The sequence below is a fragment of the Tauraco erythrolophus genome, chromosome 12 (genome assembly GCF_009769465.1).
Source record: "Tauraco erythrolophus isolate bTauEry1 chromosome 12, bTauEry1.pri, whole genome shotgun sequence".
NCBI classification, from domain to species: domain Eukaryota; kingdom Metazoa; phylum Chordata; class Aves; order Musophagiformes; family Musophagidae; genus Tauraco; species Tauraco erythrolophus.
Genome location: NC_141476.1, coordinates 21240530 through 21267888, shown reverse-complemented (window position 1 = coordinate 21267888; position 27359 = coordinate 21240530).

The following is a 27359-nucleotide window of genomic DNA, read 5'->3' as shown; positions in this document are numbered from 1 at the left end:
TCCTAAGCTACTTAATAGCGCTGCTCACACAGCCAGGCGGCCAGTGGGGCAGGAAAACGCAGGCACCTGCATAATGTTTGCCTGGAAACCAAGGATTTGTACTGGAAATTCAAGCTTTAGGTGGGCCCAGTTGCAGTACCTCCATAGGAGGAGAAACCAGTGGAGAGAACCACAGGACAGGAGTGAGTGTGGACGGAGAGGACAGAGACAGATAAAAATAGACTTTATAATTCATGTTACTTACGTTTAGGAGAAACTGCTCAGTTTTTAAAGAAGAGAGGGTTTGGTTTGAGAAAAATTGGCATTCAACTAAAATCAATATATTTTGTATCAGTTTCATTTTTTTAGTGACTAGTTCTGAATCTTACATAGCTGTATCTATATCCATGTCTCGAGTTTAAAAAAATTATAAAAATTCAAAGTCAGCCCTCAATTCCTCTTAGACTTTCCTAATGGAAATTATGACTAACCTTCTAATAGATTCATAGAGTACATCTGAAGACTTTTACTAACACATATTTAAGCACATAAAAACATTTTACTGAAGATAAATATGCACCTGAGAAAAATCCATTCTATTTACCTTTCCAAACAGAAGAGACTCAACACAACCACTAGTTATGTGTAAAAAAAAAAAAGTGATACAAGCAAAACTTAACAACTGCTGACTCTGTTTTAGACTAAAAATCAGATTTCTGCCCCTCCCTCCCCCCAAAAAAAACAAAGCCACAAACAGCCAAACTCAAATTTTATCTGCCAGTTAGATGCATCCTGTGACAAGGCCTATTGCAGCAAAGCAAATATCAGAAAATCGCCAGGGCACGCTGACTCCGCAGCCTGAGCGCGTGCTGCTCGCAGGGAGGCGGAAGCAGTGAGTGCCCGTCACTAATACGCGCCGAGTGTGTCAGAAGCATCGCTGGAGGCAGGACACGCTGCTCCCAACTTGGGGTTGCTTCTTTCTATTCACCTATCCTATGCTCTTCTCTCCTGGATGAAGAAAAATATGGATATATTCCAGCTTAACAGAAACGTTTGATATAGTTCAGCTCTACAGTCACTGGAGTTTTTTTAAGTTGGTTTTGTTGTTTTTTGTTTTTTTTTTTTTCTTTAAAAAAAACAATTACCATATATTGAAGGTAGCAGAAACCACATCTGTCACAATAACAGACCTCATTTTTTTGTTTCATGCTGCTGTTTTCCCTCAAATCAGTCACCAATACTTACTGCATTCGACTTATCTGTTGAAAAGAACATAGTGCACCTACCCAACAGCGCTGTAGAGCTACCAACAGGAGACAGTCAGGCTTGTAGCTAGTCAGTTTTAGACCAGACCATCTCTTTTAACCTCCGACACAGCATGAGCAACACGGGACGGTAAGCTAGAATCGAGCTCTATGAGGAGATCCTGGCACTCAAAGAAAGAAACAGAAACTGAGTTTTAAAACAATTAGAAGATGGATGACTGTACAATGGTAGCAATGTAAGGAATCTAGGCTGGCTAAACAGCTAAGGTATCCACTTTTGGGGGGAGGATTGGCAGGTAGGACCAAAGGGAACCTGTGAGGAAGGCATGTTAGCCAGAGGTTTTGGTGCATTTTTTAATTAAAAGCTCTCTATTTTCCAATATAACCATAGAATCATTACTTTATACTTTCTGCTTGTTTTCCGTGGGTATTCTGTTGCCATGAAGACAGCCTTAGTTAACGACGTTTTCATTTGTAACCCTCTCTTAATAGATACAAGTACTAGACTTTTTTTTGGTAATATCTTGAAGACTAGAGTACAGCTCTATTGAAAAAGCTGAAAAACCTCACAGAAATCCTCAATCTATAGGGCTCCAGTAACATTTAGCATTTTTTGAATATTTTGCCATCAGCCACATTCTGATTCACATTACATCGCTAGCTTCCCTCCCACACTGCATGCCACTTGAAGAGACAGTGATTTGTGAGAACAAAGCCTAGTAAAAACAATATTTAGGAACCTTTCAGTTACAGACATTATGCATTATAAGTGCCACCTATTTATAAACCAAGTTTTTGCTGCCTACATCTGGCAAATCCATTAGGGATTACTAATTTAGAGGCTATTGATCCAAATCTGTCTTTTAGTTAAAAAAACACACTTTAAATTAAAAAGTTAGATGCTGTAATTTTGATTGTGTATAACCACTACACTCAGTGTAAAGGGTTATTTTATTGTTTTTATTGACTGTAATGTGGAGTCTTACATTATAGCTCCTGGAGGCAAGCATCTGCTGCCCAGAACAACAGCTTGCTTCCCTATACATATTTGTTACCAGTGAGTGAGTTTTCTTGCCTTTCATATCCACAATTTATTAAACTTCCTCACAATTCCCTTGTTGTAACAGATACCTCTACTGCACAGTATCTAACTTATTTGGAGAAAAATAAAATCAAGGACTATACATGAAATTTAACACTGTGATAGATTTTTTTCCATGTTGATCAGCACTGCTCTGATGATTGTAACTGATCACAAATAAGTCGATGTTTTGCAAAAAATGCCCTACTTCCAAGGCTAGGGTGACTTAAAATGATTAGGCAAATGCTGGGTTTGCCATGGAAAACATGGTCCTTATCTCTCAGATTTTGGAAGGAAAATATAAAGGTTAAAATTAGAAATAACGTCCTTCCTTTTGTAGCTCCTGTTATCCTTTTTATGTGGGTATTTGTGGTACCACTAAAGTCAGAGGTTTGGATCTTTTCTGCAGACAGCAACTGAACAGAAGCAAGTTAGTTTAAAGCAAAGTTAGTTTCGTAAGTTTAAAGCAAAAAGCTCCTCAGTAATACAGTTGTTCAGGGTGAAAAGAAACAGTTGCAATACTTACACAAGTATTAATGTAATTGGTTAAATTTAAACATGCTCACGCTCCTTTTATTTACTCAGGGAAGATACAGCCATTAGAGAAAAGCCAAGTGAAATCTTCTAGAGTTCTTTAAATCAGTCACTGTACTTCTTAAAATTACTGAAGTGTACTATAATGGGATTTCTCAAACATCTGACATCTCAACAAAGGCTCTTTGTGAAAATAATTTCTCCTAGAACAATAAGAAAAGCCTTGCATGGACTAATATTTTTAATAAATAAAAAAGGCAATGATAAGAGATGGGAAATTTGAGAGTTCTGCAATGGAACTGGGAAGCACTTATATTCAAAACCAAAAGGAAATACATCCAGCGTCCAACACAAGCTTACAACTGCCTATAGGGCAACTTAAGACACAATCGGCCAAAATCTGTAAGGCAACAAAACAAGGGGCAGCAGCCACAACTTCAAGTGTGTGACTTTTCTGTTGGACATGAACAGAAGTTTCTTCACTAGCAAGTGCAGCACTGGAACAGGTCCCCAGGGAGACAGGGGATTCTCTGTCCTTAGGTCAGCTACACAAAGTGATGGCCGATCTAATCAAGTACCAGCAACAATCTTGCTTTGCACAGGAACTTGGACTGGCTGATCTCCACAGAACTCTTCCAGCCAATGTTTCTGTGATGACTCACTCTACAAAAATTTTTTTTCTACTGGTCTTTCCCTAGATGGTCACTACACATCATTATCTGAAACAGCATTTTTTTAATAAGACTTTTTTGAATGTTCTCATGCTCTCCTTCAGTTGGGAACAATATCTACTAGCTTTCACCAAATGAAGTTTTGTTTGCAGTCCTTTGTGCAGTCCCTTTCCCTAGTGAGAAGGCCTACTTTCGTCATACAAGATTTTGTGGGACTTGCTAGAGCCTCTTATGCTGATTTTGGTTCCGGAACTATCTTGTTTAGCACTAGTTTAGGCTTCTGTATGCTCTGCTGTCCCTGGACAAGCATAAAGTTCATACAAATAGGAGCAATTCTCGGAGCAGAGACTGTGGGCATTTAGTCTCATGAATAGCTATTACCAGCATTGTAACGGGAACAGCCAGGGGTCCTTCCACCCTATGGTTCTGTGAAGAGATGATAAACTGGAGTGATATGTAAAAAATTTCTTTTGAGAGTATTGAAGTATATTATTGCCATACAAAAATCTGGAACAAAACTGCAATATTAAATTTTGTTCCAATTAGAATGACTATCCACATGTCAAATTAGCCGATGAGAGAAAGATTCTGATTTTTTTGCTCATCTGAAATACCACCATTACTAGAGGACGAGAAGTAAGCCGTGATATTTTTATGTCAAGATTCTCTCATTAAAAGATTCCTACTTCTACCAGATAGTTATGAAATAGATTCCGTTCTCTAAGGTCTTGTGCAGGGAAAGTGGGAGAAGGTTCCAACTCACAAACTATCAAAGATTTCATCATCTTTCCTTCTGGAAAACAGTCAGATAAGTGGGTTGTTTCTCCTTTAATTAGAATGTAAAGGGCAGAATTGAGAAACTGCAGCACATTTATCACTCCATATGCCAGTATAAAAGAATGCCAAAGAGACTCTAGCATTTGAAAAGATAAATGTGTCATAAGTGTTTAGACTAAACAAAACAAATATTTTCATCCTGTTTTAAATCAACACACCTATGATCATAAAAAGGTGGGTTTCTCCCTGTTGCTTTTCACCATTGTTTACTTCAACCGCTGTGTTTTCAAGTAATTTTAGTCTGATTTTTTTTCTAACCATACTAAGGGAATTGTGTCTTAATAATATTCCCTTGATTTATTTTTTTTAATTAATAGCCTGTATGACTCACCATTTTTCTAGAGTTTTTAATCAGTCTGTCCAGGCAGTCTTTTTTTTTAAGCTCTCAACGTTTTCCAGCAACTGGTCTATTAAAGCAGGCTCAAGATTCTCTTGAAAACCACTTCTACAATTTCAAAAAGATGTCTCTTTAGACATAGGTGATAAAACTTTTTTTAGCATAGGAAGGGCAAATTTAATAGTGTCTGTTTACTGAATGGCTCTGACTCATCTTGTCCAAGCTGTCTGTGCTCTCAGTGAGGTGGAGGCATACTAGAGAGGGGGAGGAAAAAAAAAAAAAAAAAATCAAGTGCATGAGAAAGCAAGAGAAAGCAAATGTGATCATGTCATTAGAGGCTGTGTTCCAAATTATACACAAACAGGGAACTGAATTAAGATCTTAAATTCCCAGTGTTGTTATATTTTCCACATTCAAAGAGCAAAACCATGTGCTGGCATCCTAATTGGTACTTTATAAAGGCAATACTCAAAGGAAAAACAGCATCACTTAAATCGGAAGCAAAATACTCACTCTGCATCTTCCCAGAGGCCTGTCTCCAAGCCACACATTTACTTTTCAAAATATGGCATACAAAAATCACAGCTACTTATATCATACTTTTTTTTGGTCTTGCTTGAAATTCTGATAGAATTAAACTTGATTATATCTAGCACATAAAAATTTAAATATATGCTTGATTCTATTGCTCTAAATACCCTTAAATCCAAATATATAACTTCCTGGTTACCTACATCATTCACGGAAGTCAGTACATCCACATAGGAACTTGGCTAAAAATAATTTTTAATACTTTCAGAAGTGTGACTGGTCCCCTTCAAAAAATAACTGAGGTTAGTCTTCTAACTTTTAGCTGTTATAAACAATTCTGAAACACTCTTGCAAACATCTCAGCTCTGCATACAGTATTGGCTCAGTCTTCAGAACTTTTCGCTGTCAGTCACACGGCTTGTCAGCTGAAAGTGAGAACACTGTTTCTCTCCCATCTCATTCAGTTCATTGCAAAAGGCTGCCATTTAGCTTTCCTTTCCGTACTGGAGATGATATGGATGGATAGAAGATTATTCAGAGCACAGAACAGATGAGTGCTGAATATACACTATGAAGAAAATCTTCCATATTTCATTTCAGACAAATCGTTAACTTGGTGAAGGCAGGTTAGTGGCCCAGATCCCAAGTAACAATCTTCCTAATTTCAGAAATACTAAGTCATTAAGTAGGATTCAATTTACAAATCCCATCTTATGTTTTTTTCTGGAGTATGCTAACTTTAAGCCACAAACAAATTATGGCTAATGAATTAGTATCAGAACTTCAATTAACTAACCTTCTAATTTCTAACTGCTGTGATAAAGATTTCTGGAAAAGGTCATACAGTCTTGTGACTTACTGTATTTATCCAGTACTTTCCAGAAACACCCTATGGGAATACTTTAGATTTTTTTCACTCTTACAGATTTGGAGAAATGCTGCAAATTAGCATAATATTTAGTGCTGTGCGACTGGTGGGAATGGTGGAGTAGCCAAGCCTGTATTTCTGATTCCAGTTTAACCTTTTGCCTAGGTATCTTAGTGTCATGGCTAAATGGTGATCTCTGCCTGCACTCGAGCTGGTGGAAGCTGTGAAACCACAGTTTGTGTAGTGCCAAATCCAAGATAACTTCTTCAAAAGCAGGCAAACGATGGTCTTGCCTTCTGCCAAGGCACAGCCACTGGGGGAATGTCTCCAAGGCTTTATGAGGTAAACAGGTGCCAATGTGACTCGGCCCAAGCAATCAGGTTTTTTTTAAAGCCTCTGCCTACATTCAGGGTGTGTGGCAGAGCCCTTCGGTCACTGTAAGAGACATCCCTGTCACCCAGGGGAGAACCAGCCTTCTTTAAAGAGTGTCCTCTCTCAAAATGCATGTTTGTTTTTCTCATTCTAAGTGGGAGAAAACTCAGTTTGTGGGTCAAAAACTCAGTGGATCTATTTGTTCCCCATCTAAGGTGCCCGTATACTTTGCTAAAAAAGAGTATATTACCTCTGACTCGGCACAGAGGCAGGCACCTTCCCGGTTCCTGCTCAAGCTCATAGCAGCATATAAACATGTCCTTAACTATCAGTTCCGGAAGGACAAAAGGGCCAGTAGTAACTTGGCAAAAGAAAGAATCAGGCCCAACAGAATCAGTTTCAAGCTTGTTTGGAGCTGTTTTTTAACAGTTTTCTCAGCTTTCTGGCTGCTACTCACTATTCCACTTCCCGGGGTAACAGACTAAATAACCCCCAGACAGAACACTCAATAATGCAAGTATAAATGAACTTTCAAGTGAGGCAACCAGAGGAATGCTAGCTTAGCACCGCATCTCATCTCTTTGCAAAAATCATCCCCAGTAATAATTACCTTCAGATGTTACAAGATATTCATCTCGCACAACTACATTTTCTCTCTAAGAATCTGCAGTATGTGCTCAAAACCCTTTTATCTTACTAGAGCTAAGCAATAAATAAGGACAAAAGTGATCAATGAATCTAGGAAGGTAATTTTAATCTGTATGAAGCCTCTTCTGTTGCATCATCTTAGTGAAAAGCAACTCTTTCAAGAAGTAACATAATGAAATTGTCAAAACTGATTTGTTATAAATCCTGCTGTATTAGCTGCACCAAGTTCTTTTTTCTTTCACCTTACACATATATCTTCTTCTCTCCAAAATATATTTAGTTGTAGGAAAAGTACAGTAGGACTGCTGGGAAAACCCCTGACATTCAGCTATCAAATGACAAACAAAAGCTTTCCAAAATATTTTTATAAATACATTATTGTAAGTTATTTTCACATCTGATGTCAGAATGAAACAGCAGATTTTTCAAGTGCCCTGCAAAGGACACTGATTTTAAAATCAAAGATCCAATGCTTTGTTAGGCCCATTTAGTTTATCACAGAGGACCAGAAAGACCTGGAGTTCTGTATTTTCCTCCTTCTCTTGATGAGTCACTGCTTGCGACACTGAGACATTGTGCAGACCCACTGACTTTATGAAGATTAAGTAGTCTCATGAAATGCAATTAGCATGAATTTGTACTTGTCAATTTGTAATTACATTCAGAACAAACTTTACATTAACAGCAAGATTAGAATCCAGCAATAGAGAAATACAGTCTGCCAGGTTATATCTGCCCAGTTCATTTCCCTGGGTCAGTGGGCAGAGATCCAGAACAGAGCATTCCTTTCTGATTTCACCAGTAATCAATTTATGCCCTGAAGCAAAAAAAAAGATAACATGCAGCCAGGTACTAGAGCTGTCTCCAAAAATACAGGCTATTGAATCAGATTCATCTCACTGGCTCCATTGAAGAGTGTTTCTGGATAATCCAGTGAGTAAGCAAGAGAGGTTTGAACAAGGAGAGTTCTGGGAAAAGCAAAACAAACCCCTGTTTACTGCTCATCAGATGATAAAAGGAACATGTTACCAGAAGAGTTGAGGTTTAGGTACTAACCTACAGAATGCACTGCTCAGGCAAGGACAGACACGCAGTCCGTCCAGCCCTCCCCACATAGCTTTCTTATAAATTGATCTTAAACATCTAGACTGAGATTTATTGTTGCTATTTGACAGTACTTCTTGTACCTCAGTCAACTAAGTCTTAGCATTCATCTTACCTAATTTTCTTTGGAAAGCATAGCTAAAAAGCATAACTAGAGTCAACATGAGGTGCCCACTACCTTTGTTGCTACTTCCTCTACTTTTTGACTTGATTATGTTCACCACTGGGGAAAAAAATTACACTGATTTCTTTAGACTTTCCTTCGAGGAAAAGTTCTCACCAGAAAACTCTGGCTTGGCTGTTCTGCAGCATGTTATATGTTTCTAAAGGACACATGGTTACAGGACAGAAAATGTTTACAACCATGTCTCTAGCACAGATTAGACACACAGGCAAACCCCCATACTTCTTCGGTTTCTAAAAGAGGTGACTCAATACTAAAAGAAGCATTCAAAACACTGTGTTTTGCCTGGTATTTTTAATCATACAGAAATAACGAATGCTAATCACTATGCCCAGCACACTGTTTTAAGGTAAACTACTTAACTAAAGCATTTTCTCAGGAGCTCTGCACTACACCTTAATTCAACAGTGAAATACATATGTATGCAGTAAGATACAAGGCATTTTGCACATCAAAGTTTCAGGTATTCCACATATAGAGAAAAATATTCGATGTTTCTGCATGTGTATTTTCACTGTCAGTGACCCAGCAAATGCTGCCTTCACAACCTGAGACAGGAAGAGGGCAGCCACTTGGAAACACACACAAGGAAACTTCTTCAACTATGTAATTTAAACCAACAATGATACTCAAGAAAAGCAGTGGAAGAGCATTTTAGTACCGATCAGAGAAAGTTTTAGACAGACATGGTCAGGAATTTGCCAAAACAAAGTCTTTAGTCTGTTGGCTGTGACAATTGGCTACAGTGTGAAAATCACTGCTTTAAGTCCCTCTTCTGTCATTCTTCCACGCCCTAAGGTAGAGCACTAGCCAATGGCCTGCTCTGTGGCCAGCTCTTTCCTAACACATATATATTCATGATTCAGAAAAAGATTTTCTAAGGACAGACTGCAAGTACTTAGAATCTTGACAATGTAAATACTTACACAGCTCCAAAAAGGACAGCTGTATAGAATCTTCTCTCAAAACCAGACAAGATCTCTGCCATAAAGACCCTCATTTAGTATGAAAAGAGACCACTGTTTCTGGAGAGAACAAGTCAATATTTCAGGTTATTTACTGTATTTAAATTTTATTACTCTTCCAAAAAAATGTTTTTAAAAGTCTTTGTATCATCCCAATGAAGAACAGGAATTCCCCACCCCCTTCCCCACTAAAATTTTGTGGAATGAAAGAGTATTTCTGTGACCAACTTTTAATATACCAAATTTGTGGTTATGCACAGGCAGAACTCTCTTGTTGGCTCACGCTCACATGTGGTAAGGAGAAGACAACTGCTAAAGGCTACATACAGTATTAAATAAGAATGAAAGATACTCCTGAACCTATCTGAACAAAACTGATCATATTATGTGAACTAATTATCCTCAATTGTAATGCCTCAAAATCTTTGGATCCAATCCAAGTTCTTTCCCACACAGACATTTCAACCATGTTTGATGTATCTAGAGAGAGCTGACAGATATATTAGTCCCTTATTTCACTTAGAAAAAACTAAGGCAGGCAGACCTTCATTTCCTTATCTTGTAGTAGTTTGTTTTCTATTCTGATCCTTTCCAAAGAAACTACAATATTTATCTAGAGCTTGTACCACGCACACAAAACATTTTCCATTAAATTGTCCGTTTACTAACAGAAACTTATAGTGTGTTTATTTAAAACACTCAGTTTTACATTCACATTCATTACATTCTAAGTTTCTATGCTCTGTTCCAACACCTTATGATTGAAGGTTACCAGGGACAGTCTTTATAGTCTTTTTCCTTGGATTTTATAGAGTCACTAGAGTTCTGCTTTAATTTCTGCAGCTTTGGGGTTTGTTTCACACTAATTATAAGCAGGTGAATATCACCTGCATACCAAAATATTTACTCTTGCCTACTGATCTGTATAGTCTAGGATACACATTTGCAAAGCTGTATAGGAACACACAAAACAATTCCCACAAAAGGCAGGAGGGCAAGTTACTTGAAAAACATTTCAAGAGAATATTCTTTTTTTCTATTTTGCCTTATAGTACTCTCTTGTCACAGTACACTTGGAAAAATAATGAGTGTTGCACAATGGAAAATACATTTACTCTAGCATGTAAGATATTTTTAATGCTTTTACTGTCTCACACATCAAATGAGACAAACGAAATACATGCCAAGCATGAGCAGAAAAAAGCACAAGTGACAAACACTAAAGAGGAGGATCGAGGCAGCATTGGGGCTTCAAGGATGTGGTTGTGGGTTTTCAAACACAATGCTGCTTTGATGACTCTATTAAGCCAAGAACTCTATTCATGCTGAGAATTTCTTCAGTTCCAGTCCCTTTGTTGGACCCTGTACAAGGTAACTTGGCTTTGGCCAAACGTTTCAGTGCCATACCACGCAAAATAAAGCGCCATTTACCAGATAGTTCTGTTTACATCAAGTTAGAGAACGTGTTCTCTAATGAAAGGGCATTTTATTGCAATACCTTGTTTGGAGTACGGACACACGTAGGTAAAGCTGTTAGTTCCACTGCCCTTCATATCTGGGGCAAACAAAAGCCAAGTGTTATAGACATTGTCCAACATTCCTGTTTGGAAATCGAAGAGCAGCTTCTTTTTCAAGGTCATATATGAAGGGCAGTTTTACAGACTGAGTTCCAATAGTTACTCAGTACTAGGCATAGCATCCTGCTGTATATATCAGAATTCCTAGTAAGTAGTGGCTGTGGGGAAAGAGGCATCTCCAAAAAAACCCCAAGCAAAACCCATGCTCCCGCCTTATTTAAAACCCATTTACCCACCCCTAACAGGAATAAATATGTTCAAATGATGGGTGTGCCCATTTACCAACACAGTATAACCAGCATGGCTCTCCATGCTGGTACAGTGTTCAGCGTTGTCTGCACCTTACACACAAAAGTCAATAGAAAGTAAACTTTTGGGTTCTAATATACAGTAACATTTGTCTTATTTAGAGGAACTTACACGCTAGTAACTTAAGAGTGTAGATAAATTATTCATAGTAACCAAAATTTCCCAGCCCAACCCATGGATGTATCCTATAACAGATACATTTTTCTAGTTGTCAAAAAAATTTAAGCTTTACAGTTAGGCTTTGGGTTTAGGCTTTTCTTTCCCAGAAAGCTCTAGTGTGGACAGAGAAGTCTTTATATAAACTGGATATGATACCAGGATGAATTACCAGAAAGCACTCTCCAAATATTTTTTAAAATAATTATAGAGAGTCTTACCCTTTAATAAGCTTAATAACAGAACTATAAGACTAAAATACAAATAAAAGAATGAAAATTTCATTTTAAAAAGAAAAATCTGCCTTAATTTTCACATTCTAAGGAGAAAAGAGACAGAAAAACAGAACTTCTGGATTACTCAACAAGGGACAAATTATTTCCCCTTAATTTAAACACACAATTTTAAAGTTACACTGCGATTCTTAAATTGCATTTTTAAAATTTTCAAAACTAATTTTAAAAGCACTAATTTTATTCTCAAAGCACTGAATTAGCTTAAACACAGAGTCCATTAAAACACAGATGGTTATCCAGTTGGGGAAAGCAAGATATACGAGGTAATAGAAGTAAAATGGAGACAGAAGAAAAAGCTGCACTATAACAAATAGGATTTTATACTTCCATTACCAAAGTACTCTACCCTCACCACTCATAAGTGGTAAGGAGAGTCAAAATAAAGTTTATTTTAGTATTAACATATGTTTTTCAGCTACCGCAGGCAGTCAGAAATTTTGGCCCTTATAAATTCTATACACAAGCAAAGAATTTAACTGTTAAGACTACATTAAAAGCAGTCATGAAAACATCTCAAACTCCAGAGAATTCTTCTGTATGACTTAAGACTGTTAGAGAACTAAGGAAGAGCTCAGAAAGCAAACAAACAACTAGCAGCTTTTTATCAAGTTGTACTCATTTATAGATTTATTTCAAAAAGTTCTAATAAGAAATTACCTTTACATTTATTTTAAGCATCAGCATCTTTGTAAGATCAAGACTGTTGCAGACATAAATGAAACTCTAGACTGATTTGGAATTCTCTTCTCCTAGAGTAGGCAAAAAACCTCCTTGCTGCCCTGAAAGAGGAAGACTTTGTTTATCTCTCCCATCTCTGCTGCTTCCCTAGCTCCCAAACACACTCAGCTACTGCTTGCCTGAGGGCTGTCTGGTGCTTTTCTGCTGATGGAAGCAGTGACAGCTGAACTGAGAACAGGGTACTTGGCAGGTGGTGGAGCTGACTCAGCCTGCTTTGCCTTCAGGCAACCCCAAGAGCTGGTCTGGAGAGGGGAAGAGGTGTGGGATCACGAGGAGGAACAAATGAGAACGAGCAAGTCACAAGACTGTCCTTCAATAAGCAGAGAACCGTTAATTCAGTGCTTCTCCATTGCCAAATTATAGTCCTGTTTAATACTAAACTTCAGCTTTTTCCTCTTACATGTTGACGAAATTTGTATCCTATTATATGTAATTTATATTGCACATGTATCAAACTGGTGATTAACAAATGCTAAAAACTGTGTCTTCCCTCAGTTTTTGAAAGGTTAACCATACATTATTTTTCTCATCTTAGACATGCTGTACTGCTGAAACTGTTCATGTGGATTTTCAACACAAGCTAATATTTTCGCAACTGTGAATTGTACTGCAGCAGTTATAGTAAGCCTTAGAAATGATATTAACACAAAAACATCGTTCGTCATTTATCAGAGATGTCTGTGTTTCCACTTACTTCTATTTGAAGTTCTGGCTTTGTGCTCTTTTCAGGTAAGAGCCCTTCCAACCCCTTGCCTTTTGGTTTCATCAGGTTCATTCTCCATTGATGCTGCTCTACAGAGATGCACATGAGAAAGGAGTGAGATTTTCCTTACGAGTTTCATTGTGTGAGACTGGCAGACATACAACTTTGCTCACCAGAAAAGTCTACTACTCATAAGCCCTTTGAGTTCATCTTTCAACTAGGACTAGTTTCTTCTCTCAACTAAAAAAGTGTGAGTGTAAGAAGAAAAAGTGACCACCTTCCTCTTCCTTTGGACTTTGAGGCTTAGTCTCCAACAAATAAGTGGAAAGGGTAAATCTGACATTAAAAAAAAAAAGGGGTAAACCCAAACCAGCCTTTTTCTAATTCTCTACAAAAACAACACCTCACTATTTAAATATCTGGTTCATGCTGTCAGCCTGCTGAGTAAGACACACTGCCATAACCTCGGCTGCTTGGCAAACTCAGCAGTGAGGTCAGACAAGCTTTGAGATTTTGCCAAGAAACATGCAAGGACACCTTAATAAAGGGCATTCTAACACCTAACAGGAGGTACGTCCTCTTGTAGCTTCTATATAGGCTGTCTCAGCACCCATATTCTTCACATCCATTCATTCATTTACTTTTTTAAAAAAACTTACCTCTTGTTTTTAACTTGTGTTTTTAAGGATTCAATATAACCTATACACCATGGAAGCTCTCCCAGACTGTATATGTTGCTATAGGAACAGACTATCTCACTTACACAGCTCTCAAATAATCAAATTGGGTAAATGAAGAAATCAACAACTGCAAAACTGAACTGATTACCCTTTTCAAGTTCATTTTGAGCATACCAAATTTTAAGATAAATGAATCAGCAAGACATTTGGCAACTGAAGGAAAAAACAGATCTGAAGACAACTTTAATGGGCATCTTAAATCATATCTTTATATAAACTATACAACACACTCACTTGATATTGAAATCTGCTTGCTACTCAGTATATTATCATTTCTAGAGTGATTTCTCACTAGAAAATAATCTTACCGGACAAGGTTGTTTTGCACTTATTGAAGAAAAATTCATAGTATTTCAGTAATAATATACAATACATAAGCATGAGAAAAAATAGTCTGTTTTCATGTCAGTCAAGATAGATCAAGTGAAGTGAATGCATATATAAGCCGTGGCGATGTCCTCCTACAGGGCAGGCACAGCAGCACAAGTCCCATTACTCAACTCAAGGCCATAAAGCCACTTGCACATGGGTTACGCACCGATGAATATATTCTTAGGCCATAAAAAGAAAGTTTAAATGAATTTACACAATATCCTTTTGAATAAAAGGAAACAAATGAGATTCAGAATAGTATCAGATTCTGAATTTGAACAGTTTTGGGTTTTGCCGTTTTATTTTTTAAAAACAAATATAAGATTGTTTGTATAATGCTAGACAGAGAATATACATCTCCCACAACTTCTTAGTGCTCAATATATTCAATTACCACCAATTCTCTGTTAAAATTAGGTGAGAAAAGGAAGTTTTAGGAGGAAAATAATTTTAATCAAGCGCTATAATAAGAGTTACAGGGACTGATCACAAGGAAAAAGGACAAAATAATGTTTCTGTTGTAGTCAACAACAAACTTCAGGTAGTCATCATATCTGATGTTGTTTGCATGTAGTAAATACAGCATTGACATTTAAATGAGGAGAGGCTGGGCAAGGAAGGGAGAATTGCTGTCATTCCATGGCCAGAAAACTACAACAATCTGAAATTCCACAGAAAGCTTCACAATCTACAAGCAAGTCACTTTTGGGAATTTTGTAATGCTGGAGGTTATAGACATAGTTTCATGGATAAGATCTAAAAAGTCAGGATAAAAACCTGTAACTGAAAACCACTCACAAATAAAAAGGCTGTTTCCATAATATAACACACATGACAACAACTACATTAACCGCTCTCATACATTTGAAATATTTTGTTATCAATGGCATATCTAGATAATAACACGGTATATTTTTGGCTAAAAGAACTTTGGATCTCTAGAGTATTTTTTCATAGTGCAAGTGTTATTCATATATTTATGAGCAGCTCACCAGGAACCTTGTGTAAAATGGCTTCCTCTCATCATTTACCAGACTGATATCTGACAACCAGCCTGAGTGAAGGCAGGAGAAACTTCAGGAATATTCTACCTGGACTCTGTATCTCATCTTTCTGAAAGTGTCCACAGCTGCTAGAAATAACAGCATAACATTTACCTCAGACCAAGGAGTAGGTGGAGAAAAGCCAGTAATTGCTTTCATGCACAGAGCTGCAGCTGACTTTCTTTTGCCTTCCCTTCCATATCAGCAAACTGACCATGGGGATAGGGCCAAGAAAATCCAGGGCCAACAGATGGAGTGGTGATGCTTCAGCCTGGGGAATGTCAGACTCACCCGTAAGCACTCCGCCTGGAGCCTCTGGGTCACCTTGTGCAGCACAGAAGGCCCTCAAGGCAACTGGAGCGGCTCAGGATGAACATTGCCAAAATCTACAGTGCAAGATTGGGAGTGGGAGGTCAGGCTGGGTTTATCAGAGCTTGAAGAAAATGGAAGAAAAAAATAAATATTGAGTTTTATGTTCTCAAGGGCAAACTGAAGCTTGCAATAAACTAGAGAGATGAAGGGTGGACGATGGTACACTGAAGGAAGAGAAAGAACGGGAAAAAATGTAAAGGAATGCTGAAATAAAACACTGGCAACCTGATGTAATGGAAAACCCCAAGAAAAAGATATGTACATGAACAATCTTGGACATTTGATTGAATTAAGGGTCGGCACTCTCCTGTGAGTAAGATTTTGACAGTAGTGTTTATGTCTGTCTGAATCCAAAATCAGTTTTTTGCTACCTGCAGAATGTACAAGACTTGAATTTTTGATGCCAGACTAAAGGGTGAATCTGTGATTGCATTTTAAATTCTAGTTATGGTGCAGATGCTGAAGTTCTTCTGCAGCACTTCGACTAACTCACTTTCGCTTCGGTATAACACAACTATTCTTTCACCTTACTTTATTATTCTTCATCCTAAAGCTGCACTAAGGATATGACTCACTTAAGAATGAGCTGTTTCTCACAACGTTACTGTAACCAGCTCATTTTAGTAAGTTTTCTAGCGGGTTAGATTTTAACTGCATGTCCGCAGGGTACGTCACAGGCAGAAAAAAGTTTGTTTTGCACAACCAGAGGCAGGGTAAACACTTGAGCTCTTACACTCGGCTCCTCAGCAGGTCATCTTATTGCAGGCAGGACAAGCTCTTGGCTATGTGGAATTGATGGCATGCACCTGCTCAGACGAGGTCTCAAGAGAAGCCATGCTATAGGCCAGCAGAAATTTCCATAATACTTTAAAAGTTGTCTGCTGAACAAGACTCTAATATACTTTCCTCTATTTGTCCTGTGGGAAACATCTTCTGCTATTTTGCAGCTCTATTTTCCCCCAGTGCTCTCCGTAAATGAAAAAATCATTTGCTTCATGATTCATTTTTGTCTGAGAATCTCTGCACATGTCACCATGTAAGAAAGCTCTCAGTGCCAAGCTCTGAAGCATCCTGCATTGCCAATGTGCTTTTGTTATTTGGTTACTTCAGTTATATACTATTTTTTAAACTCAGAAATGAAATCTTCGCAAGTCAGAGGGCTTTAAAATCCAACTCTAAGACAGTCATAAGCATCAGTCTATCGCTATTAGGGAAGGAAACAGTTGGGTTTTTTTTTATAGTTCCCAGAGAGTCAACAGGAACACTTGACATCGATTCTAGCTCTGGAATGGAGGAGTCTTAAAAAAGTGAGATCTGAGCCAGCTTAATTGGCTTGAATTCTTTACAAATCTGACAAAGTGGGTGAACTACTCAGTCAATACAGTATTTTGGGAGGCTGTGCATTTTATTCTGAAAACATGAGTTTTAAGCAATGACATTTCAATTCTCTTGGAAGACAGCAGAAAAATAGATCTGAGAATTAAGCCTCCTACATAGCCAGAGACCAGCAACAGAATGTATGAAGTAGCTGTACTAAATTCTTCTGTACATCTGCCAAGGAGCTGCAGTGTTCACCTTGAGAAATGCCTTCCTAGATGGCTTGTTATCAGACAATTTTAATTAATCAGACTGATAATAATAGTAAAAATGTACACATTCTATAGGAATACTTTCTGTGGATATATCAAGAACAAGTTATGAGCCAGACAGATTTCACATGGCCAAACATGGTCACCTCCCATATGAAAGACATTCCAGTCACTGGACAAACAGTTATGTCTGTTCCCTTTAATGATCCAGTATAGGTGTACATATACGTACAGGATTCTCCTTGTCCTACTTTTTAAATCCAAGATACCTGTAAAGATGAAAGATATCTTTTACTTAACCAGGAATCTTTTTCTCCTTAGTAATGCATAATTAAGTCTACCAAAAAAAGCTAACCTATAGACTTGTTAGCACATATTGAAATACAAACCTTAAAGCGCTTACCCCTAAGCAGCCTAAAACAAGCTAAGTATAGAGAAAGGAACCTAGTCATGCCCAAACCTTTAAAAAATGGGAAGTCAAATACACACATTTTTCTGCTAAGAAACACTTGTTATTCTCATTTACTATGAAGATAAACAGCTAGTCCACGAATCATCTGATTTTTAACTGTGTTTTAAGACGTCAGTAATTGAAACCTAGGAAAAGTACCAAAAATACCCAGACATGCAGCTGACAGCTCCCTGATTCCACGCGGGAACCTTCTGTGCTGACTTGGAAGCAGTGACTAACACGACTGCTTTCAATGTGCGCCCTTCCCAACACTGTCACGTACAAGAACGATTTTTTCCTAAATAAGGTGGATAACTAAGATGAGTGGATTTTCTTTTTCCCCCTCCTGAGAACAAATAATTGATAGGTCATTGAGGAATTCAGTGAACAGAGCGAACATCCAAACCTTGATGTATCCAGAAAGCAGTAGTTTCCAGTTGCTGGGAAAACAGCTCTTCTGATCTCTATTCCAGGTCCACTAACTACAAGTGATTTTTTTTTTTTTAAGCAAAAGCTTTTTTGTGTTTTCAGGCTTCTGGTAAAAGTCTGTTTTGGCTTTGACAAAACAAAGTGAAAGAAGCAATATTGCAATAAGTAAATAAAAAAAAGGGAAAATTTCAAGAACACTACCAGATCAGAAAAAATGGAAATTTTTGCTCTGTGCATCCTACAACACTTCAATATTACTGTTGTTCGAGATTAAACTGAGATATGATCTCAACACTTAGGAGGTTTTACTGGACACAGGATTCATATGCCTGTATTATTCAATTACTCTTCAGTTTTCTCCAGTTCTACAGCTACCTACACTCACAGACAATAGCTAAAAATCTCTATCTAGGGAAAATTATGGAGAAATCAAATAAAATACAAGTAAACTATTCCTTTTCATTTCTGACAAAGTGAGATTTGTTAGAATGATATAACACTATTTTTCCAATTGTTAACACATAAAAGAAGGGAATCAGAAGAACATCAGCTTGCTGAACAATTTTCAGACACTCAAATGCATAGTTAGAACAAAGAGAAATTAGAAAAAGAATTAATGACAAGTTCCTGGGCAAAACTAAAGCAAAGCAAGGTTCCACTCTAGTAGGAAAAAGTGCCTAATAATCTTGTGAAAAGTTTGCTTATAAGTCTAGTAATTGTTTAGCTAACAAGAGTAGTCTTAGAAAAGATCCAAACAGGAATTGATAATATAAAGTACATGTAGGATAAAAAAGTCTAAGTAATACAGACTATATTTTTTAAGTTATAATTTTAATAACCCTGTGTACAAGTAAAAAAGAATTATTTTACAGAAAATGTCAGAAAGAGCATTTTATGTACATCTGGCTAGACCAAGGTGATGTGCATCCTGATCCTTCACATCTTTCAAAACTTCTGATTCTCTGACAAGTAGCAGAGTTTCCTACTAATCCTAAACATCAGGGCAGCAGAGCATCATGCAAGTGGGACTCAAATTTAAGATACCAAGTACAAAGCTGTGGCTTCAGAGCTCAGAAAAAAATTTCAAAAGCACTTCAAGCTCCTTTAATAATCTTTTATTTAGTTTTGAATTTAATTGCTTACCTACTGTTTGCTGCTTTTTACTGGCTTTCATTATGTAGTTCTCAGCCTTTGGAATACAGAATTTTTGCAAAATAAACAAGTGTTTAAGAACTACAAGTAAGCTGAACTTCACTGACAGCAGACTGTTCAACTTTATGTGCCTCCGTCTATGTAGTGGCTCAGTGGAGATGGCACGTGAACCATGGTCATGTTACAGCCAGAAAAGAGTAACCATATCCCTTCAAGTCAGAGAAACTCCAACAATCAGGAATTAATTTTCTCAGGTTTAGTACCTGAAAAAGGATAGATTTTATGTTGCTTTTTCCACAGCTGCATAATTGCATTCAAACAAGTTAACCTGAAGAAAACTGGACAGTGAGTTACCGTCCCTAGGTATACACACGGGCTATGCAATCAGGACAAGTTTCAGATCTTGCCGGTACCATTTGATACCATTTCCTTCATAACACACTAATGAGATTTTGTGAAACGTTCTGATTTTAAATCATTATGTCAGATAATTTAACACTCATCTAGAGAATCTCAAAGATGAGGGATGAAGTCTTAAACTTAGGATTCATAGGAAAAAATAATTTTTAATGAAAAGATTTCTCCATACTTAAGAATCTATTATTACTTTTACATCAGCTATGACACCAACATTGAAGAAGATAGATTCTTACAGATCTATACTATTCATTTCTTGCTTTAGCATTTCACATATGTGCAAGAGTTGGGTTTTATCAGCTCATCACAAAATCTTCAAGGAAATTCAACACTAATGACCTCTTTTGTTTTGAAACATAGGAAAGACTCAAAATCCAAAGGATATTTTATGCAAAACATATGCATAAACGAAGAGAGACAGCAAAATGATTATTGAGAATCTCAAAGTGCTAACAAGGCCAAACCCAAGAACATCTAATAACTTATCCTCTGGCAACAAAAAACTCTTATACATATATAAAAAGAAAACTCTAATTAGCCACACTGGAAGGCTCAGTGATCTATATCCATATACTATTTCAGCACCAAGATATTTAAAAGGTAAATAAATTCCAATCATTCACAGAAACATAATTATCTAAGAAAAATGGCAACAGTCCGATTTGGCTTTGGCAAACATCAGCAAATACTGACATGAGTGAAGCATCACCTGCTCCCAGACAGTTAACCAGCTGGATCAAAAAATGAGTTTAGAATAATTTGCAAACTGCATGATTACGCATTCAGTCCAGTCACGCAGATTTTATGACCTTGTATGATCTTCACAAAGATACTGGATGATACTGGACTCAGTTATGTCCCCTGAAGAGCTATACTTGTGGCCAGCTGCCAGTTTAGCTTTGAGTCACTAACCACTACCCTTTGAGCTTGGAAGTTCAGGCAGTTTTCACACCTCTGCTCCAGTCCACATCTTACCAGTTCATCAACAAAGATATTGTGGCAGCCAAAGTGAATGCATCCATTCATGGCATACACAAAATATGCAAAACACTTACGAATGACTAACTAAGTCCATTCTATATCATGATTTTTAAGTCAAACTAACTAAGAGATTAATGTATTTTTAATAATTACAGGCAGTCTTCCCCATTCACAAGCAAAATTTGAACTATTTTCTTACATGGCTGTGTTAAATATATATCACATAAGACACAGCACCATAAGCAAACCAACAAGGCAGCTTGTGAGCCTGTGGCAAAATATGCTCATGGTCTGAATTTTGCAACAGTTTTTAAACCTTTAAGTGAAAGGAAAGAAAAACCTTTTTAACAGAAATGAAAATTCAGCTGTTTCTTTTTTCTATTTATCCAATTCTGAGTGCACTGAAGGTTAAGATACTATATTCTTCAAAGATTTTGAAACTACAAGAGAGACCAAAAGAGAAATATTCATCACAAAAAAGATACAGCTTATAATTGCTGCTCTGCAAATAATTCAAATCCTCTGAGATTCTTCTAAATAAAGAAAACAAAGCCCTATGGAATTAAACGCAGAATAAGAAAGTAAATAAAACCACTACGCAGGTGAACCGCAAATGTGAACAGTAAACATTTCTGACATCTACTGAGGCACTTCAAGGAGCAGCATTTGTGATGAAAGAAATGAAACATTAACCCTATAGGACTCACCAGCTACACGAAAATGCCCTTTTAAACATTTTTCATATCCACTACAGATATCAAAGTCCATGTGAAAGGCAGATAAGCATGGTCATTTCTAAACTAGCATACAAAAAATACATTCTCAGTTTTCACGAATATGATATGTTATCGCCATGACATTATAAACTATAGTCAATATTAAAAGCTTCAATTTTCAGAATTTGAATTTCACAGACTGCATCTCCCACTATAGAGATGAGAAAAGCTAGGGTTCCACTGATAACAATATAATACGAATGAATATTTTCATAAACGAGGAGCTACAATGACAATTTGCCCTTTCGTACAATCTCACGTCTCCATTGGGACTAGAACCTAGAAAGGATAAGAGCAGAAATTAAGATGATATGAGGGACAAAAAATTCCCCCTGATTAAGGCCAACCTTTATGAAAAACAAAATAAGTTGTCTTAAAACAACATTTTTGAAGACAAGGTCATTAATTGTGTGTCAGTTGTTTTCTAGGTCAACACCTTCACTCATCTTCATCCCATTTTGTGGTTCTATCATCTTGCTCTCCTCTCTCTCTCCGGGACATGAAGGGCCTCACTGACCCTAGCCAGGTGAAGGAAAGCAGCAGCACAAACTACCTGTTTAGTAGCAGAACTGCAAAAAGGATTGTAGGAGATAAACTCCTTGTGCTTTCACACAGCCCACGCAAACATCAGCTTAAAATATCACGGTAATGTATTTTTCACTGTCACTTGCTGTTTATTCTGCTTAATGGTCCTTCCTTTTTTCGTGTGTGTGCACAGAATTTCAATACTGCTCTAGTAACAGACGATGATGAGAATATGCAGTTTAGTGGCTACAATTATTAGGCTAATAACTAACATACTGTATTGAAGCTATAACTGCCTTGCTTATGAACAGATTCAAAGATATGAGTGTATTAGTGATGATTTAGGCAGTTAAATACACTTGAATTCAAGCTGTTGTACAACAAATTTCCTCCAACACACAAATTGTACAAGCAAACTACAAAATCTAACTCACTTTCACAAACTATTACGTAATGAAATGCAGCTAAGCTGTAGTTAACAGTTGGTCAACTAAAATGCACAGAAATACCAAAGAAGCACTCCAGGAATACACGACGGATATTCCAAACCTCAGACCATCACACTCTTAGCCTAATACACATGATATGACTTATTACCATCTACACATATCACAGGAAAAAAAAGTCCTTAATAAACATTATGGTTAATTACACAATATACTCTTTCAATTAGAAATGCTCACAAAATGGAACTAAAAGAAAGGATGGTAAGAAAACATCCTGTCACAGTCATTGCCCCTGCAAGCATTATTACTATTGAAAGTACTTGTTACTGAAGTCACATGGTGTTTCATCACTTGCCTCACTACTCCTAATGAATAGAGCCACCGGTGAGCCAGTGTCTGGTATTGAACGTTGAATGGTTTGGGTTGGAAGGGACCTTAGAGACCATCTAGTTCCAACCCCCCTGCCATGGGGGGGACACCTACCACTACACCAGGTAGTGGCCAACACTACACCAACCTGGCCTTGAACACTTTCAGGGATGGGGCAGCCACAACTTCTCTGGGCAACCTGTGCCAGTGCTTCATCACCCTCATAGGGAAGAATTTTTTCCTTAGATCTAATCTCAGTCTCCCCTCTTTCAGTTTAAAGCCATTGTCCTGTGTCCTGTCACTACATGCCCTTGTAAAAAGCCCCTCTCAGTACTGGAAGGCTGCTAGAAGGTCATCCCGGAGCCTTCTCTTCTCCAGGCTGAACAGCCCCAACTCTCTAAGCCTGTCTTCGTATTAGAGGTGCTCCAGCCTTTGGATCATCTTTGTGGCCTCCTCTGGATCTGCTCCAAGAGCTCCATGTCCTTCTTGTGCTGGGGACTCCAGAGTTGAATGCAGTACTCCAGGTGAGGTCTCACAAGAGCAGAGTGGAGGGGCACCTGGTTAATGCCACTGAGAATACAGCTGGAGTTCTGTTACCTTTTCAGAGCCAGGGCTGTTAACAACTCCGGAGTGCAAAGCCAAAATAACTACTTGGCCTGGGGTGAAACAGCCTGCAGCACACAGCCCGCAGGAACACATCACGATTTTTGTCTCACAATGTTTCACTGCATCCCACAGAACGATTAGTGTTGCTGTGTAAAAATATGTTTTCTCACACATTGCCAGTCTGTCACAGAAATCCTTTCCTGACTAGAACGAGCAAGCAGACAGAACCAAGATAAGAAGAAAAGCCACAAATTTCAGTATTTAACCAACTTGCATACTAATTTTTGTTTCTATTATCTTGACTATTATTGTTGCCCGGTAAAAATCCACTTGTTGATGGATTCTAAGTGTTGCCTAGTAATAATCTCTCAGCAAGAGAAGGGTAAGTCTTTGTGTGGCAATGACTGAGATGATTTCAGCAACAGGTCTGGAGGAGACAGCTAGAAATATCCAGCTATTTCTCTGTCCTGGTTCGAAAATAATCCCTTGGATACTGATGAGTCACAGGGTCACAAATAAGCTTGCGGGGGCGTGGGGAAGCTTTACTAACAAAATGTAATAAATAGCACACATTCCCTAAGCACTTCCAAGCATCTTCAGACCTCAGCCTCTTCAAAACTAAGCACAGAGGTTTGCATACCCTCTCTCCTCCCCCTTTGGTTTGTTTAAAATCAATATTTTCAGACAGAAACCAGAGGAAGATCTGCAGGAACTAATTCAGGCCTGATACAGGAACAGAGGACACCTGGTGGTACACAAACAGCAAGCCAATTCACATGCGTGTGCAGCTGCACCAGCAGCAATTACTGTAATCCATGCTCTAAACAAGCGAAAAAAGAGGTAAGTGATGGAGAATTTAAAATACAATCACAGAAACACATGGAAATTTAAAGCAAACAATATGATATGAGTTTCTGGTTCCAGATGCTGCCACTACTTTATGAAATTCACTCTGTACAGGGTTATAATGGTTAAACACATAAGAAGTAGCAGCTCCATGATCATAGGAGGCTGCCACCTCCAACAGACAGATGCTATAGAAAAGTAGGACACATTTCCCACTACCGAAAAACTAAAGGACACAAAGTTGTCAGTTTTGTTGGAGGAATATCCAGAGGCAAGAGCAGAGGAAGAACAGGAATGAGCTTATTCTTGGGAAGCAGTGCCACTGCAAGTGATGTACTTACCACCACCTAAACCACAGCCTTTCTGAGGCAGTGGAGAAGAACATACAGAAGTGCACAGGAGAGCTGAGCCCAGTTCCGGACTGCCAGATCAACTCACAGATGGACAGACTGTAAGTATTTAGATCTCCATATTAAGCTAGGGAAAATTGCTACTCTTCGCTGAAGATGCTGATATTAAGATAACTCTGCGAAGATTGAACACTGAAGCCTTCTATAATATTATGTATTTGTTGAGCTGCATATACTGCTTGAAATTCAGACACTGAGCAAAGTCAACCTCTCTGAGACTCCTTGGCTCTCAGGAGAGCACAAAAACTATACCTGCAGACAAGCTTTCTAGTTACATGGGGGCTATTCAAAGTACACGTCTTATTGCCCGTGGGAAAAGCTGAAATAAAGGCTCAAGGTCAGACCTTTGTCATGGTCTATCATGAGAAATATACTGCAGGAAGTGTTCGAACTTGCTTGACAGAATAAGAAGGACTCAAAGCAAAACATGACTGTGCAACATACAGAATATTGCACCCTTCCTTACACAACTTTAATGCGAGGAATCAATTGCAGCCAAGATTTTAAGTGAGAAAGTGCTATAAAAAAACAAGTACTTGTTTCTTTTGAACCAGCACTGTCAACAGAAAAGGAATCTTATCAGCTCTCTTGCTTGTACCAACACAAGCATGTGTGGTAAAGCACATTGCTGACCTGGTTAAAACTAGACTGTGGGTTTTTTTTTTTTTAAAAAAAAAAAAACAAGCAGAAATCCAAACCACAGTTGGTTTTAACCCACATCAATCCCTCAATCTGTTCTGATACGCAGCCATGCAAACACCCACGCTGGTACAAGCGGCTAGAAGAAAACTGCTCCCTTCAACAGCAGTGCTGGCTGAAAGTGTAAGTGAAACTTAAGACCTTCTGGTGTTTGCAGACTTTCTTACCAAAGTTAGCAAAGCGAAAGTCAGACTGAAAAACAGATTAGAGACCAAGTTCAAAACCAGTACAAGACATAACATGATTTTACATCAACATTCAGATAAACTCTTTACAGACTCTCAAAATTTTGTCCCAAATCACAAGCTATTAGCCTCAAAACTAACTGCACTATTGGACACAAAAGGCATTTAAAAGTCAGTAATAGATACAAGAAACAAATCTTAGATTTAACCTAAAATACATAAAAGCCAGTAAAGGAAATAGAGCAAAGAACACAGATGTAGGAAAGCTGGAAAACAAGGCCTTTGAGTTATAAGAACAAAATCCACCTTGAAGGCTTCAAGGAGAGATTTTGAATGGGTAAGATAAAGATTGAGGTGGACAATTCTGCAATGCTCTGCTAGCCTTGCTCCCCAGGTTTTCTCTAATATACAGACACTCAAACAAAAATGCTCCAGATATCTTATTCCCCCTCAAGAATTTGCTTTGTTACCATATTTTAAATATTAGCCAACAGTATAATAACTTCCTTCTGAGAGATTATCAGTCTGTTTATTTTCAAACAACCTTTCTCTTTTTTACTTAATTATTAGAATAGCGCACTCTAGTCAATACCATCCATTCATTCCTTAAGTGAAAATATATTTAATGATCTTTTGCTTTTATTTTGATTTCATGAAATTAGACTCATCTTAAAAAGTTGCCTATTTTTCAGGGCTGCAGATTTAAGACTTACCAAGCAAAGAAGCATCATAAATTCAGCATGGGGAATTCATAGAAGCATAGCAGCCTTTTCCTTAGCTCCAAGTTACTTCCAATTTAATTAAGCTCCTGAATGCAATTTAAAGGCAGGCTGGGATAGGGGTCTTCCTTATTAGCTAATCATTCTCATTCGTAACACCTTATCTCAATTAAACATTTTTATACCTTCTCCTTACTCATGCTTTTCATGCTTTCCTCCTAAGAATGAGCCACTGTTGTCCTGTTCACTTCTGATTGTCTTTTTGAGAAAATTAGAGATGGATAATCATGGATCTCTTTTCTTCTTGAGCTTGCAGGTAGCTATAAAGAAGATGAATAGAATTTAAAAACTAAACTTGACCAATAAGTGTGTGTAGCTATTTGAAAGCTTTCTCGTTAAGCTTTCTAAGTGGTGACCAGAACAACTAGTTGAGCAATACCTGCTATTCACACTACTTTTGTCTGTCTGCTAATTTAAATTCTTAAGTAATCAAATGAGGTGGTTTACTAACCAAGCAGGAGTTACCACTTATAGCAGAATACAACAAACACTGTCTCATCATTTAAAGGTGACTCTTTTAAGTTTCAGTTAATATACTAAAAAATGGAACATTTAGTAAACTTATTCACACTGCTGTTTGAAAACGTGCCAAGTTTAGTACAACTAGTTAAGAAACTACGTAAAGCCAATACTTAAATGGATGAACTATCTTCTAATATATTTTGCACGCCAACATTTAAGTCAGGATGACAAATATCAGATAATCTCACAAAAACGTTTCTTTGGATACTTCCATAATTTGGGCTTTATAGAGTTAGATCCTCCTTTCAAAAATAATGCAAAACCTTTTGCTAACCAAAGCAGTAGGGAAGAGATTCAAACGTGAACTCAACAAATGTACTGGTCTTCATACTGTGTGCCACGAAGTTTTTAAATAATAAACATTATTTACAGTAGAATCATAGAATGGTTTGGGTTGGAAGGGACCTTAAAGATCATCTAGTTCCAACTCCCCTGGCATCAGCAGGGACAATACCGATTGATATAAAAATTAATATAAATATAGTATTAATACAG